The sequence below is a fragment of the Arachis ipaensis genome, chromosome B03 (genome assembly GCF_000816755.2).
Source record: "Arachis ipaensis cultivar K30076 chromosome B03, Araip1.1, whole genome shotgun sequence".
In the NCBI taxonomy this organism is placed as follows: domain Eukaryota; kingdom Viridiplantae; phylum Streptophyta; class Magnoliopsida; order Fabales; family Fabaceae; genus Arachis; species Arachis ipaensis.
Window position 1 is genome coordinate 22959805 of NC_029787.2, and position 16350 is coordinate 22976154.

The following is a 16350-nucleotide window of genomic DNA, read 5'->3' on the forward strand; positions in this document are numbered from 1 at the left end:
ATATAATTATTTTATTTTAAAATTTATTATTAATATGTAGGAATACATATGGTTAAGATTAACAAAAAAAAATAAATTTGAGTTTGATTAATAAAAAATTTTGTTTAAGTTAATAAGCCAAATTAATTTTAAATAAAAAATTAATTTTAAAAAAAATCCATTTTTACATGAAAAAATAATTAGTTTATGCATATAAAAATTTATTTTTATTTAAAAAAAACTAATTTTTTTATCTAAAAACTGATTTTTCTTTATAAAAAACTGATTTTTCTTTAAATTATATAAAATCAATTACAATTTATAAATTATTTTTTAGCATTTTAAAAGATCAATTTTACTTTTGCTAATATTTATCTTTCAAAAGTTTTAAGATTAATTATTTTTGTTATTATTTTTATTACAAATCAAATAATATAATATAAGATTAAAATGGTATTGAAGTAAAACGATAAAAAAAAAAAAAGAATTATCTACCCCCAATAAAAAATTCTACAGAAAGGAGAGAGTACCTGGAAAAGAAAGAGATAGAGGAAGAACAGGAAGAAAAAAGTATCTCTGAACAACGCAATAGGAAAAATAAGAAGGGGTAGTAGTGGAAAAAAAGGAAAACAAAATTTATAAAATTGTCCTTGTCCACTCTTCCAAATCCCGTGTCCATCATTGTCCTTCGTGAAAGAGTGGACACAAAAGTATAAAAAACTGTCTCGGAGACAACATGTCCACTGTTCATGTCTCTGCTTCCAAACACTTTTTAAACAAGTGTTGTCCATGTCTCCGTGTCCTGCCCCCGAAAACAAACGCTACCTAATTTCTTGCATGAATATGAGTGTACTCTGGGAGAGTTTTTCCATGGTCAATTCAAGAGAAGAACGTCTTTGAAAGTTTTGAGATGGTTAAGTGAGGGGTGGTTGTTGTTGATGATGAAGTTGAAGGAATTATGTTGAGGTTGGAAGTGGTTTTGTGGATGGTTGTTATTAAAATTATGGGACTTCTGACCTTGATTTTTTCACCTAAAATTTGGATTTTTTTTCATCCAAGATTATAGGTTTAGGAGAAGGGATCATTGTGAGGTGGTTTTGGAGGGTTATCTATATAATATACTTGCTCCAAAGAAGAATGTCCATACTCCAAACCTTCACTTTGATGTAGTCCACTACTCATGTCATAGGAATTCCTTTGGGTGCTCACTGAAACTTGCATGCCTCCTAATTGTTGAGTAATTGCATTAATTTATTGTGACATGATTTTATTCTGAGCCAACAACGTGTCCAAGACATCTAATTTCATAACTCATTTTTTCATTGATCTTTCAAAGGATTAGAGGTACTAATTGTTGGCCACCATTTCAATCAATTCCAATGCTTTATCAGTGGTCTTCTTCATATGCAAGGATCCTCCAGCCGAATTATCTAATGAAACCCGTGAGGTGGGGGTGATCCTGTCATAAAATATCTGAAGATAGACTTAGTCAGCAAACATGTTCGGAGGGCACTTTCTGAGCATCTCTTTGTACCTCTCCCAAGTCTCATAAAGGGACTATCCTTCATGCTATCTGAAAGTCTGAATATCGATTTTGAGCTTAGTCAACCTCAGAGGCAAAAAAAAAATTATTTAGGAACTTAGTGACCAAGTCCTCCCATGTGGCTATACTCTCCTTGCGCTGATTATCCAGCCATTGCTGCGCCCGATCTCTTACAGCAAAAAGAAAGAGCAACAATCGATAAACCTCAGCTGGGACGTCATTTGTCTTAACAATGTCATAAATTTGCAAGAAGTTAGAGATAAACAAATTCGGATCTTCCTACGAGCTCCTACTGAATTAACAATTTTGTTGCAGTAGTATGACAAGCTGGGGCTTCAATTCAAAGTTGTTGGCATTGACAGTTGTAACACCCTCACTATCAGAATGTCACGCTTTCACCTACGCCACTCTGATAGCAAGAAGTATTACGACGATTTCATATACTTAATAATAAAATAGCAGCCTTTGACTTGAAACCATATCGCTATTTTTTTTTTTTGAAAAAATGGAAAAATACTTTATCTTGAAAACAAACAAGCATATTCATATATACAAAACTTCTTATATAAGTAGCTTATAAAAATAATGTACATATAAAACATACAACTCCTATCCCTCTTACAATATTATAATAACAAAGGTGAGGGAAGAATAATTATCTAACTAAAACAACAACATCGTATAAACCAAAATGCAATAAAACTCTTCATAATGCTCCTTCATCCGATACCTGAAAAGGTAAAGCTATAAGGGGTGAGAACCTAACCACACGGTCTCACCACGGAGTTTTAGAATTGTCGTAAGAAGATATTTAATAAGAAAACTGTTTTCAAGCTCAGTGATTATCGTTGTCTTATGAATCTTTTGAAAACTCACGGTTTAACCATCCAATAATTCAAAACCTTTTTAAAAGAAATCAGTTAACTATTCAAATCCAAAACCTTTCTTTTCGTATAAAAAAATCTTAAAAGTTTCCTAAACTGTATGAATGACCAACCTGTTCCAAGCATAGGTTCATTAAGTCTATGCTGAACCAGCTTGATTTTTCATACTTGACTAAACCTCAATCAGAAACCAATCACGACCTCATGCCCAATCACGCAATCAATCAGCACTTATCATCAATTCAGCACCAAAACTCAATCTCAAAAGTACCACACCAGAGTAAACACAGATAAAACAGACAAAGAAAGTACACGTATAGATAGCAGTTAATAACAGTTAAGCAATTAGGCAAACCAAATCAAATTCAAACTCAAACAAGGCATACAGATGCACATGATGCATGCTTGTCTTATGGCTGATGATATCATCTGTCGGTTATATAACTAAACCCGACATGTCCTGGTAGTTAACCTTGGATAGAAACACCCATTGCGGAGCAAGTGGGTCTGAGCCACAACCCCCTTACTACTACCCGCTTAACCCAGAGCAAGTACCACTACTGCTGCTACTACCCAGACGGGTGTTTAAATACTCAACCTGGAGCAAGTGGAATAATCCACTACTGCTGCTACTACACAAATATCACAATCACCGACCTGGAGCAAGGGGGATGAACCACAATCCTTGCTACTGCCCATGTATCTCAATCACTGACCTGGAGCAAGTAGAACGAACCACAATCTTTACTACTACCCAGGTATCTCAATTACGTTCATTCTCAATATCATTCAACAATTAAAAAAAATCATACTTTAAAATCAATCCTTCATTCAAAATTAATTATCATCATTCCTCATTCTCACATTCATTCTCAGCATACTTCTCGTTAATTTCCTCAATAATTCAAATTCAAAATATAATTCACTCTTCTCTAAATAAATCCAACTCAAAACGTAACCTTTTTCTTAATAACTCCAAAAATTAAATTATAAAATCCTTAAAAATCTAAATCTTTCTAAAAAACCACTTCAAATGAAACTTTCAATTTTTATAGAAATTTCGGTAGCATTCCCTCTAAAATTCGGGCTTTTGCCATCCTTCAAGGGTCCCAACCAAACTATTTCCAAATCTCAAATCATTTTCTAAAATTCAACCAATTCTAATATCAAATCATATTCAAAATCAAACCAATTCAAAATTAACCTGCTTTCAAAATCAAATCATTATCATATCTCAAATCATTTCTAATGCCGATTCATTTTCATTATCAAATTAACCCCAAAAAAAAATCCACTTTAAATAATATTTAACCAAATAAATTTTCAAATCAATTTCTTATCAACAATCACACACCACTCAAGCAATTATTAATTCAATACAGTAAACAACCACATCCATAAAATAAACATAATCACAGAAATATGTTTTTCACATTAATATCTATTTATAACAATTCTATAATATAAAATAAATTTTTAGAACAATCCCTACCTCGATCACGACTCAACTACGTGACAAAACTCTGTTTTCTTTCGGCCCGCAGTAGCGGCAGCCGCAACCTCAACTCCAAACCACTTTCGCAGCAACCACAACAACTCTAATCGCAACATATAATAACCGAAACTTAATCTTATAGCAATTAACGCCACAAAACCTCAATGTAAGATAATAGAACAGTGACTAAAGGAATTTTCGGAACGAAAATACTTACCGCAACTAAGAAAAAATAATTGATCCAAGTAGCGGCAGCTCCGGTAATGGTTTTGGCAACACCAGCGCCATATCTGGTGACTAGAATGGTGGCAACCCTTCATGTTCTCTCTCTCCCCTATTCGAGTTCCTCTTCCTGGCAACCCCAACAGTGGCAACGGCGGCACATCAGCACAGAACGGCAAGCAGCGGCGGCGGAGGAAGCTCTGGCAGTCACGGTGACCATCACGACGTCCCCTACTCCCCTGGTGTTCCTGACTTCACGGCGGCACTGAAAGCGATAGACGGCGACGGCCTAGTGAGACGCGACGGTGTGGGACGTCGGCGACTGCTCCTCTAACTCGCGCTCCTCCTCCCCACCTCGAACTCGATGATGATTGCATGGCGGTGATAGGGCGACAGCAATGAGGCATGGTGGCAACGCGTGTGATAGCTCGACGATTCGGCGCCAGCGGTGACCTTCCCTTTTGCCGGTGACGCTCCCTTCATCTCCTCCTCCTCTTAATTCAATAATAAATGTATAAAAGTACTATTTAATTATCAACTTAAAATTTATTTTCAAATAAATACTTTAATTCAATTATTAGAGAAAATAAAAATCAATTTGTTTTATAATCATAAAATAAAGTTAAAAATCTAATTATTCAACGTAAAGCATATAAAATCCTTATTATTATTCAATTACTAAAAATTTAATTCATGAATAAGAAATTGCTTAATTTATATATAAAATCTCTTAAAAATATCATCTTAATTAAATATAATAAATTATAACTAAATTTATTATTTAATTTTTAAAAATCTGGAATCTTATAACAATAGGTGTCACAATGCTACTTCCACAACTCCCTGGATTAGGAGTAATGAAATATCCAAGGGTCCTCCTAGGTTGAGGAGCATTAGCATTGTGATTTGCATTCTCTACCATGATGAATTCAAGCTCTTCTTCCACTGCGTCTTTAATTTCTTCTTTAACTCTTTGATTTTTAGCTTGTTTTCTTTGTTTCCAAAGAGTTTTTTCAATCTCAGGATGGTATTAAAGATGTTCTTTATCCCTATTGTTCTGCATATACAAAACCAACAAGAAAATCAAATTGAAACTCGCTTCACAGTGACGAAGGGAATTCTCGAGGGGTAAAATAAAAACAGTAAATAATTAAAAGCTAAAAAAGTCTAATCTAGGTAATCAATTGATTGGTAGTTTGTTAACCAAGATTAGTCCCCGACAATGGTGCCAAAAACTTGATGCGAATTTTACAAACCACAAAACACCGGCAAGTGCACCGGATCGTACCAAATAATAACTCACGGTGAGTGAGTGTCGATCTCATGAGAATTAATAGATTAAGCAAGCAATAGTCAATCGATTAATCTAGTCAGACAATCAGAATTAGTGTTTTGAAAATCTTTAACATAAGCAGCAATGAAACAGAAGCAAACAATGAGAATTGAAAAAGAATATGATTAAAAAAGTTAAGGTTTTAGAGATGTTAACACTTACGAATCAATACTTTTCACTTTCCACCTTGATCATGTAAGATACTTCTATGGCAAATCATTAGTAATCAAACCCCAATCCCTTGGTGATTCAATTCATCTTTAACCTAATTAATTGCTAGTTCCTTAGTTAATTATTTAAGAACATAGTTAAGCACATTTATTGATTCATAAGCCACATGATTCATAAGAATCTCCCCTAGTTGATTTTATGTCACTTATCAAGTCTAGTTTCAAAACTTAAGAGTTGTGAGAATTGGTTTTCAAGCTTAATTCAATTAATTAACCTTTCCAAGAGGTTAAGAGAATTCAAGTCAGAGAAGAATTGTTTCCCAACACATTCAAACCCTTTAGAATGAAGAACGAAAACCTTTTCTTAAGAAGAAATCAATACATAAATCACAGGTAGAAAAGCTAATGTATTAATCCATGAAATCTGTAACATCCTAATTACCCTAAGCCTTACCTCATGCTGTAAAGCAAAGGTTAATCAAAAGTTACGACAAGTCTAAGGCTTATACAATAAAATAATAATCATAAGAAATATATATATATATATATATATATATATATATATAAGGAAATAATAATTCTAGAAGCCCGATGAAAAAATAAGCTTAAAAACAGAGTTTCAAAAGCGCAAAGTGTTCACATGAAGCTACAAACTTAATGAACAAGATATAGATATAAGATAACAAAATATACGAGTATAATAATCATAAGATACTAGCCGCAGCCCGCGGAGATTAAGCCGACTAGTATATATAGACATACAGAGTTTTGAAAGTTAAAATAGCATATACAAAATATCTCTCTCAAAGTAAGCCTCTAAGATGAATATAAATACAAAAGTGAGAGAACTAAATCAAAATAACCAAAAGACTCCAAAACATGATAAACGTCCTCCGCTTTGTCACCATCAAGAAACTCACCGAGGTGGGTTGCGACCTGCATCTGAAAAACAACAACAAAGTATGGAATGAGAACCGGAGGATCTCAGTATGGTAACAGTGCCCAGTAGTGTAAGATATAAGACCCTGGGATGCCAGAGGCAATCCTAGAGTTTCATATCAATCGTAAGATTCAAGCTTAAAACATAAGTAAAATTAAAACCATAATGAAATGGGGTATTCTATCTTAAGGGATTTCTAAAGTAACGAATATACCGCTGTCCCACAGCCTTTGCCAGCCTAACCACCATGCGATCCCATTGCCACCGCCTTCCGAACCTCCTGACAAGTAATAACAATGCAAGTAAAGCACAAGTATAGCATGTATATCAGGAAATTCAAAAAGCAAATAATCATGTTATACAATTGGCAGGAATTCAAGTTGGCAAAGCAAACAAACAGATAGAAGATGCACATGATGAATGCCTGTCCTATTTGGCTGTGATATCACATTGTCGGTTCAACTACCAACTCGACATATCTCCATGGAGATGTCGCCTTTTGGTCACGAATAAATGGAACCCCCTGAGATATCGTGTCCGGCACACAGTCCAGGATATAGTGCTTGCACACTTCTTGTGAATCGAAAGGATGCGAATGGGATACTCTGCCACATACCTCACATCTCAACGTAAGCGGGATTAACCACCGTCCTTACCAGGCGCATAACGTCTCAATAATCTCAGTATAAAACAATATCTCAGTATAAAACAAGATCTCAGTGGTTTTTTTAGAAATCATTTTTAGTACTCAGTCCACTCCGAGTCCTAGACTCGTCTCAACATCATCAACCCGAAATTCACAAATTCATCATTTCAGTCGTCATTACAGTATTCCTCCATCTCACTCTAATAATCCATCCTCAGTGCTCCAGAATCCTAGGTCCTCATCTTCTAAACTTTTTACCTGAAATTGTCTAGTTAACCTACTTATGGTATTCTCTATGTTTCAAAGCCTAAAAACAAGTTAGGACACCCTAGATAAGCTTTACGGAAGTTCACAAGCTTGTCGGGAAGGTAAAACAGTTAAAAACAAGATTTTATTAAGAAAGCAGGGCAGTGTGCGTACGCATAGGGTTATGTGTACACCTCATTGAAAAGTTTCTCAAAGTGTGCGTACGCATAGAGGTGTGCGTACGCACAGAAGGTAAAATTTTCCTTGTTAAGTGCACGCACAAAAATGTGTGAACGCCCCCCAACAGAAGACACTTCCCAGCGTGCACGTGTACACGATGTTGTGGTATGCACAACTTGCAAATTTCGTAGGGTGTGTGTGCGCGCCAGAACGTGCTAGCGCTCCCAACAGTAGGCATCTCCTTGTGTGTGCGTGTGCACCAGTGTGTGCATACGGACATTTTCAAAAATTCACAGGGTGTCGGTGCACACAAGGATGTGCGCACACACAAGTCAAAATATAACTACTGTTCAGAACACGTGCACAGGAGTGTGCGTGCGTACACAAACCAGAAATCACAAATTCTGTAATATCACAGAATTAAGATTTTTGATACTAACTTCCAACGATCATATCTTTTTCTACAAAATTCTTATTTCTACGAAATCTATACCGTTTTAAAGCTCTTTAAATTACCTTTAATTTGATATAAAAATCATTCAGTTTCAAAAACCGTATCTCAAGATATGATCCATCAAAGCTCACCAAAAATCTATTTTTACCAAAAATCTCTAAACCTTAATTTTACCAAACTCTCAATCCAAAATCACTTATTCCACATTCAAAATAGTCCTAATGTACCTAAATCATATTCATACACCTTTTATTCATTCCATAACTTAGCAACACATAAAATCACCCATTTCATACACCCAATTCTACTTGTAAACACAAATCTCAACAATTTACATCACAAAATATCATGGTTCTGAAAACCAAACCAGACCGGTCGGTTCAACTGGATTAACCGGAAACCGATCACCTAGCCGATCCAGGTAAAGTCAGAAACCGCCTGGCAAAAAACCGGTGAAAAAACTGGTCGAACCGGCAGTTAACCGGTGAACCGTCCAGTTTTTTTGCGATTTTTGGTTTGAAACTTAAAGTGTTAAATGGCGTCGTTTTGGAGGTTAAAAAAAAAAGAAAGGCTAAATGCCTAAACGACAAAACCTAAACGCCTAAATGACAAAACCTAAACGAAGCCCTAATCTCAGAAATCAATCACCAAGAACTCCAGAAGCCAGAAGAGAAATCACCCACGATGGAGCAACCCCTCTTTGCAGTCGCATAGCCACCACCACCACTTGAGCAGCCCACCGCCATCGCCACCGCATCCCGCAACTACCTCGGCATCCTGTTTCCTCGCCGAGCTCCCCTCCTCGTTCGTCGTCGCCGAGCCTGCCTCCTCTTTCGTCGCCGTTGCTCGCCGCTGGTAATACTCTGTTCTTATTCTGTTATTCCTCTTCGCTGCCTTCTGATTTTCTGTGCTTGATTTTATGATTTATTTGTTTGCGATTTTGATTTATTTGTTATCTGTTCATGATTTGTTATCTGTGTTCATGATTTGTTATCTGGATTCATGATTTGTTATCTGTTCATGTTTTGTTATCTGGATTCATGATTTGTTATCTGTTCATGATTTGTTATCTGGATTCATGATGAGGTTATCAGAAAAATTCTGTTTGAGGTTATCAAAAAAATTCTGTGTTCATGATTTGTTATCTGGATTCATGATTTGTTATCTGTTCATGTTTGATTTTCTGAGGTTATTTATTCATGATGAGTTTCTTTGCTGCTTCATGATTTTGGTTTTTGATTTTCTGAGGTTATTTATTCATGATGAATTTGTACTCAGGCCAGTCAGTCACCGGTGGAAATGGAGGAAAATCATAGCTGCCAAAATTAGGAAATGTTGGTGCCAGAAGTTTTCTGCTGCTGTCTTGAACCATTCCAACACTAGAAAGTGACAAAGCAATCAACATAGCTAATAAAAACAAGCTTGTTTTAGTGCCCATTTTGGTTGTTGAAGTGACACAAAAAAGCCTGAGCTAATTGGGATGTTATAGTACCTCCAAGCTAAAGAATGAGGTTTTAAATGGGCGTTGATGAGCGGATAATTTATACGCTTTTTGGCATTGTTTTTACATAGTTTTTAGTATGATTTCGTTAGTTTTTAATATATTTTTATTAGTTTTTAAATAAAAATCATATTTCTGAACTTTACTATGAGTTTGTGTGTTTTTCTGTTATTTCATGTATTTTCTGGCTGAAATTGAGGGACTTGAGCAAAAATCAGATTCAGAGGTTGAAGAAGGACTGCAGATGTTGTTGGATTCTGACCTTCCTGCACTCAAAGTGGATTTTCTGGAGCTACAGAAGTCCAAATGGCGCGCTCTCAAATGCGTTGGAAAGTAGACATCCAGGGCTTTCCAGAAATATATAATAGTCCATACTTTGTCTAAGTTTAGATGACACAAACTGGCGTTCAACGCCAGCTCTTTGTCCTATTCTGGAGTTAAACGCCAGAAACAGGTTGCAAAGCAGAGTTAAACGCCAGAAACAGGTTACAAACTGGCGTTTAACTCCAAAGAAGACCTCTACATGTGAAAGCTTCAATGCTCAGCCCAAGCACACACCAAGTGGGCCCGGAAGTGGATTTCTACATTATTTACTCATTTCTGTAAACCCTAGTAACTAGTTTAGCATAAATAGAACTTTTTACTATTGTATTCAAAGTTCCTTTTTTCCCTATTTTCGAATTCATATGTCATTTAGGGAGGCTGGCCATTCGGCCATGTCTGGACCATTATCACTTATGTATTTTCAACGGTAGAGTTTCTACATACCATAGATTAAGGTGTGGAGCTCTGCTGTTCCTCATGAATTAATGTAAAGTACTACTATTTTTCTATTCAATTCAAGCCTATTTCTTATCTAAGATATACACTTGTTCTTCAACTTGAGGAAGGTGATGATCCGTGACACTCATCATCATTCTCACCTATGAAAATCCTATTCCAGTATGATCGAGAACCGACAGATGAATAGCCGTGCTGTGACAGCGCATTTTGGACCATTTTCACTGAGAGGTTGGGATGTAGCCATTGACGACGGTGATGCCCTACATAACGCTTGCCATGGAAAGGAGTATGAAGGATTGGATGAAGACAATAGGAAAGCAGAGAATCAGAAGGAACAAAGCATCTCCATACGCTTATCTAAAATTCTCACCAATGAATTACATAAGTACCTCTATCCTATATTTTATTTATATTTTTATTATCAATTCACCATAACCATTTGAATCCGCCTGACTGAGATTTACAAGGTGACCATAGCTTGCTTCAAGCTGACAATTTCCGTGGGATCGACCCTTACTCACGTAAGGTTTATTACTTGGACGACCCAGTGCACTTGGTGGTTAGTTGTGCGAAGTTGTGACAAAGTGTGTGAATTACGTTCCGAGCACCAAGTTTTTGGCGCCATTGTTAAGGATCACAATTTCGTGCACCAAGTTTTTGGCGCCGTTGCCGGGGATTGTTCGAGTTTGGACAACTGACGGTTCATCTTGTTGCTCAGATTAGGTAATTTTATTTTAATTCTAGGTTTTTTTGTTTTTACTCTTTTTATTTTCGAAAAAAAATTTTCAAAAAAAAATAATAAAAAAATAAAAAAGAAATTATTCTATGGCTTCAGAATTTTTAAGAAGGAATTCTAGAGTTTTATGAAACATGTTGAAGCCTGGCTGGCTGTAAAGCCATGTCTAATTCTTTTGGACCAAGGCTTCCACTCATCAGCACAGAAGCAAGTTGAATGAAGTATCAGCTGTTGTATGTCTGATTTGTATCTGCTAAAGCTTGGCTGGCCATTGGCCATGTCTAGTGTTTTGAACCGGAGATTTCACTGAAAGCTTGGCTGGCTAGTAAGCCATGTCTAATTCATGGACTGAAGCTTTAGACTAACATTTCAAGATTCCTGGAATTCCTATTAAAAATTTTGAAATCCTTATTTTTCTTTTTTCAATTAATTTTCGAAAAATATACAAAAAAAATTAATAAAATCATAAAATCAAAGATAATTTGATGTTTCTTGTTTGAGTCTAGTGTCAATTTTTAAGTTTGGTGTCAATTGCATGTTTTTTTATAATTTTCTTTAATTTTCAAAAACTCATGCATATATTCTTCATGATCTTCAAGTTGTTCTTGATGAATTGCTTTGTTTGATCTTTGCATTTTTATGTTTTGTGTCTTTTCTTGTTTTTCATATGCATTTTTAATTTGTTAGTGTCTAATTATTGAAAATTTCTAAGTTTGGTGTCTTGCATGTTTTTCTTTTCTTAAAAATTTTCAAAAATGTGTTCTTGATGTTCATCTTGACATTCAAAGTGTTCTTGGTGTTCATCTTGACATTCAAAGTGTTCTTGCATGCATCTTGTGTTTTGATTCATAATTTTCATGTTTTGAGTCTTTTGGTTGTTTTTTTTCTCTTTCATCATTAAAAATTCAAAAATCAAAAAATCAAAAAAATATCTTTCCTTTTTTCTTCTCATGAAATTCGAAAATTTGAGTTGACTTTTTCAAAAAATTTTAAAATCTAGTTGTTTCTTATGAGTCAAATCAAATTTTCAATTTAAAAATTTTATCTTTTTCAAATCTTTTTCAAAAATCAAATCTTTTTCATTTTTCTTTCATAATTTCGAAATTTTCAAAATTTATTTTCAAAATCTTTTTCTTATTTCTATTTCATATTTTCGAAATTAATGCCAACAATTAATGTGATTGATTCAAAAATTTTAAGTTTCTTACTTGCCTAGTAAGAAAGGTTCAATCTTTAAATTTTAAAATCATATCTTTTTGTTTCTTGTTAGTCAAGTAATCAACTTTAATTTTCAAAATCAAATCTTTTTAAATTTCTTTTTTAAATCTTTTTCAAAATAAATTTCAATCACATCTTTTTCAAAATCAATTTCAAAATCTTTTCTAACTTCTTATCTTTTCAAAATTTGATTTTCAAATCTTTTTCAATTAACCACTTAACTTTTTATTTGATTCTTATCTTTTTCAAAACTACCTAACTAATTCTCTCTCTAATTTTCGAAAATCCCTTCCCTCTTTTTCAAAATTCCTTTTTAATTAACTAATTATTTTAAATTTTAATTTAATTTCATTTCATTTTAAAATTTTTCGAATTTTAACTTTAATTTCAAAATAAAAACAAAAACATTTTTATTTTATTTTGTTTAATTTTCGAATTCTTCCCTCTCTCATCTCCTTCTAATTATTTATTTATCTATTAACACCCCTCTTTCACTCAAAAATTCAAACCCACTCCTCTCCCCTGTGTTTGGATTCTTATCTTTTCTTTTTGCTACTCTTCTCTTCTTATACTTACATAAGGAATCTCTATACTGTGACATAGAGGATTCCATATTTTCTTTTGTGTTCTCTTCTTTTTCATATGAGCAGGAACAAGGATAAGAACATTATTGTTGAAGCTGATCCTGAACCTGAAAGGACTCTGAAGAGGAAGCTAAGGGAAGCTAAAGTACAACTCTCTAGAGAAAATCTGACTGAAAATTTTGAAAAAGAAGGAGACATGACCGAAAATAATAACAATACAAGAAAGATGCTTGGTGACTTTACTGCACCAAATTCTAACTTACATGGAAGAAGCATCTCAATTCCTGCCATTGGAGCAAACAATTTTGAGTTTAAACCTCAATTAGTTTCTCTGATACAACAGAACTGCAAGTTTCATGGACTTCCGTCAGAAGATCCTTTTCAGTTCTTAACTGAATTCTTGCAGATCTGTGATACTGTTAAGACCAATGGGGTTGATCCCAAGGTCTGCAAGCTCATACTTTTCCTATTTTTTGTAAGAGACAGAGCTAGAATATAATTGGACTCTCAACCTAAAGATAGCCTGAACTCTTGGGATAAGCTGGTCACGGCTTTCTTAGCCAAGTTCTTTCCTCCTCAAAAGCTTAGTAAGCTTAGAGTGGATGTTCAAAACTTCAGACTGAAGGATGGTGAATCCCTCTATGAAGCTTGGGAGAGATATAAGCAACTGACCAAAAAGTGTCTTTCTGACATGCTTTCAGAATGGACCATCCTGGATATATTCTATGATGATCTGTCTGAGTTATCAAAGATGTCATTGGACCATTCTGCAGGTGGATCCATTCACCTAAAGAAAATGCCTGCAAAAGCTCAGGAACTCATTGATATGGTTGATAATAACCAGTTCATGTACACTTCTGAGAGGAATCCTATAAGTAATGGGACGCCTCAAAGGAAGGGAGTTCTTGAGATTGATGCTCTGAATGCCATATTGGCTTAGAATGAAATATTGACTCAGCAAGTCAATATGATTTCTCAGAGTCTCAATGAAATGCAAGCTGCTTCCAACAGTACTCAAAAAGCATCTTCTGAAGAAGAAGCTTATGATCCTGAGAACCCTGCAATAGCAGAGGTGAATTACATGGGAGAACCCTATGGAAATACCTATAATCCCTCATGGAGAAATCATCCAAATTTCTCATGGAAGGATCAACAAAAGCCTCAACAAGGCTTTAATAATGATGGAAGAAACAGGTTTAGCAATAGCAAGCCTTTTCTATCATCCACTCAGCAACAGACAGAGAATTCTGAGCAGAGTCTATCTAGCTTAGCAAATATAGTCTCTGATCTATCTAAGGCCACTCTAAGTTTTATGAATGAAACAAGGTCCTCCATCAGAAATTTGGAGGCACAAGTGGGCCAACTGAGTAAAAGAGTCACTGAAACTCCTCCTAGTACTCTTCCAGGCAATACAGAAGAGAATCCAAAAAGAGAGTGCAAGGCCATAACCTTACTTGGTGTGGCCGAACCCAAAGAGGACGTGAATCCTAGTGAGGAAGACCTCCTGGGACGCTCAGTGACCAATAAGGAGTTTCCCTTTGAGGAACCAAAGGAATCTGAGGCTCATCTAGAGACCATAGAGATTCCATTGAACCTCCTTTTGCCCTTCATGAGCTCTGATGAGTATTCATCCTCTGAAGAGGATGAAGACATTACTGAAGAGCAATTTGCTAAATACCTTGGTACAATCATGAAGCTGAATGCCAAATTATTTGGCAATGAGACTTGGGAAGATGAACCTCCCTTGCTCACCAATGAACTGAATGCATTGGATAGGCATAAATTACCTCAAAAGAAACAGGATCCTGGTAAATTCCTAATTCCCTGTAACATAGGCACCATGACCTTTGAGAAGACTCTGTGTGATCTGGGGTCAGGAATAAACTTAATGCCACTCTCTGTGATGGAGAAACTTAGGATCTTTGAGGTGCAAGCTGCCATAATCTCATTAGAGATGCCAGACAACTCAAAAAAATAGGCTTATGGACAAGTAGAGGACGTGTTAGTAAAGGTTGAAAGCCTTTACATCCCTGCTGATTTCATAATCCTAGACACTGGGAAGGATGAGGATGAATCCATCATCCTTGGAAGACCCTTCCTAGCCACAGCAAGAGCTGTGATTGATGTGGACAGAGGAGAATTGGTCCTTCAACTGGATGAGGACAATCTTGTGTTTAAAACTCAAGGATCTCCTTCTATAACCATGGAGAGGAAGCATGAAAAGCTTCTCTCACTGCAGAGTCAACCAAAGCCCCCACAGTCAAACTCTAAGTTTGGTGTTGAACCCTCACATTCAAACTCTAAGTTTGGTATTGGGAGGACCCAACAATGCTCTGAACATCTGTGAGGCTCCATGAGAACTCACTGTCAAGCTATTGACATTAAAGAAGCGCTTGTTGGGAGGCAACCCAATGTTATTTAATTATATCTATTTATTTTCTATTGTTATTTTATTTTTTTTAGGTTGATGATCATGTGGAGTCACAAAAATTATTGAAAAATCAAAAAGAGAATGGAAAACAGCATTAAAAACAGCTCACCCTGGAGGAAGAACTTACTGGCATTTAAACGCCAGTAAGAAGCATCAAACTGGCGTTTAACACCAGAAAGAAGCATCAAGCTAGCGTTAAACGCCAGAAACAAGCAGCAAGCTGGTGTTTAACGCCAGACATGCACTATAAGGGCATTTTGCATGCCTAATTGGAGCAGTGATGCTAAGTCCTTGATCCCTCTGGATCTGTGGACCCCATAGGATCCCCATCTACCCCCATCTTTCTCTTTTTGCTCGAGGACGAGCAAACCTTTTAAGTTTGGTGTGGTAAAAGCATTGATTTTTATTTTTTCATAACCATTTATAGCACCTAAGGCCGGAAAAACCTCTAGAAAGAGGAAAGGGAAGGCAAAATCTTCCACCTCCGAGTCATGAGAGATGGAGAGATTCATCTCAAGGGTTCATAGCTCAGTAGTAGAGCATTTGACTGCACATCAAGAGAGCCCACTCATGGACCTCAACAAGAGCTATGAGGGAGGAGCAACAAAGACAAGGAAGAGACATAGAGGAGCTCAAGAGCACCATTGATTCTTCAAGAAGAGGAAGACGCCACCCTCACTAAGGTGGACCCGTTCCTTAATCTCCTTGTTCTTATTTTCCTGTTTTTCGTTTACTATGCTTCATGGTTATTTATGTTTGTGTCTTTACTATATGATCATTAGTGTTTAAATGTCTATGTCTTAAAGCTATGAATGTCCTATGACTCCATCACCTCTCTCAAATGAAAACTGTTCTAAAAATAAAAGAACAAGAAGTACATGGTTTCGAATTCATCCTTGAACTAGTTTAATTATTTTGATGTGGTGACATTACTTTTTATTTTCTGAATGAATGCTTGAACAATGCATATGTCTTTTGAATTTGTTGTTTATGAATGTTAAAATT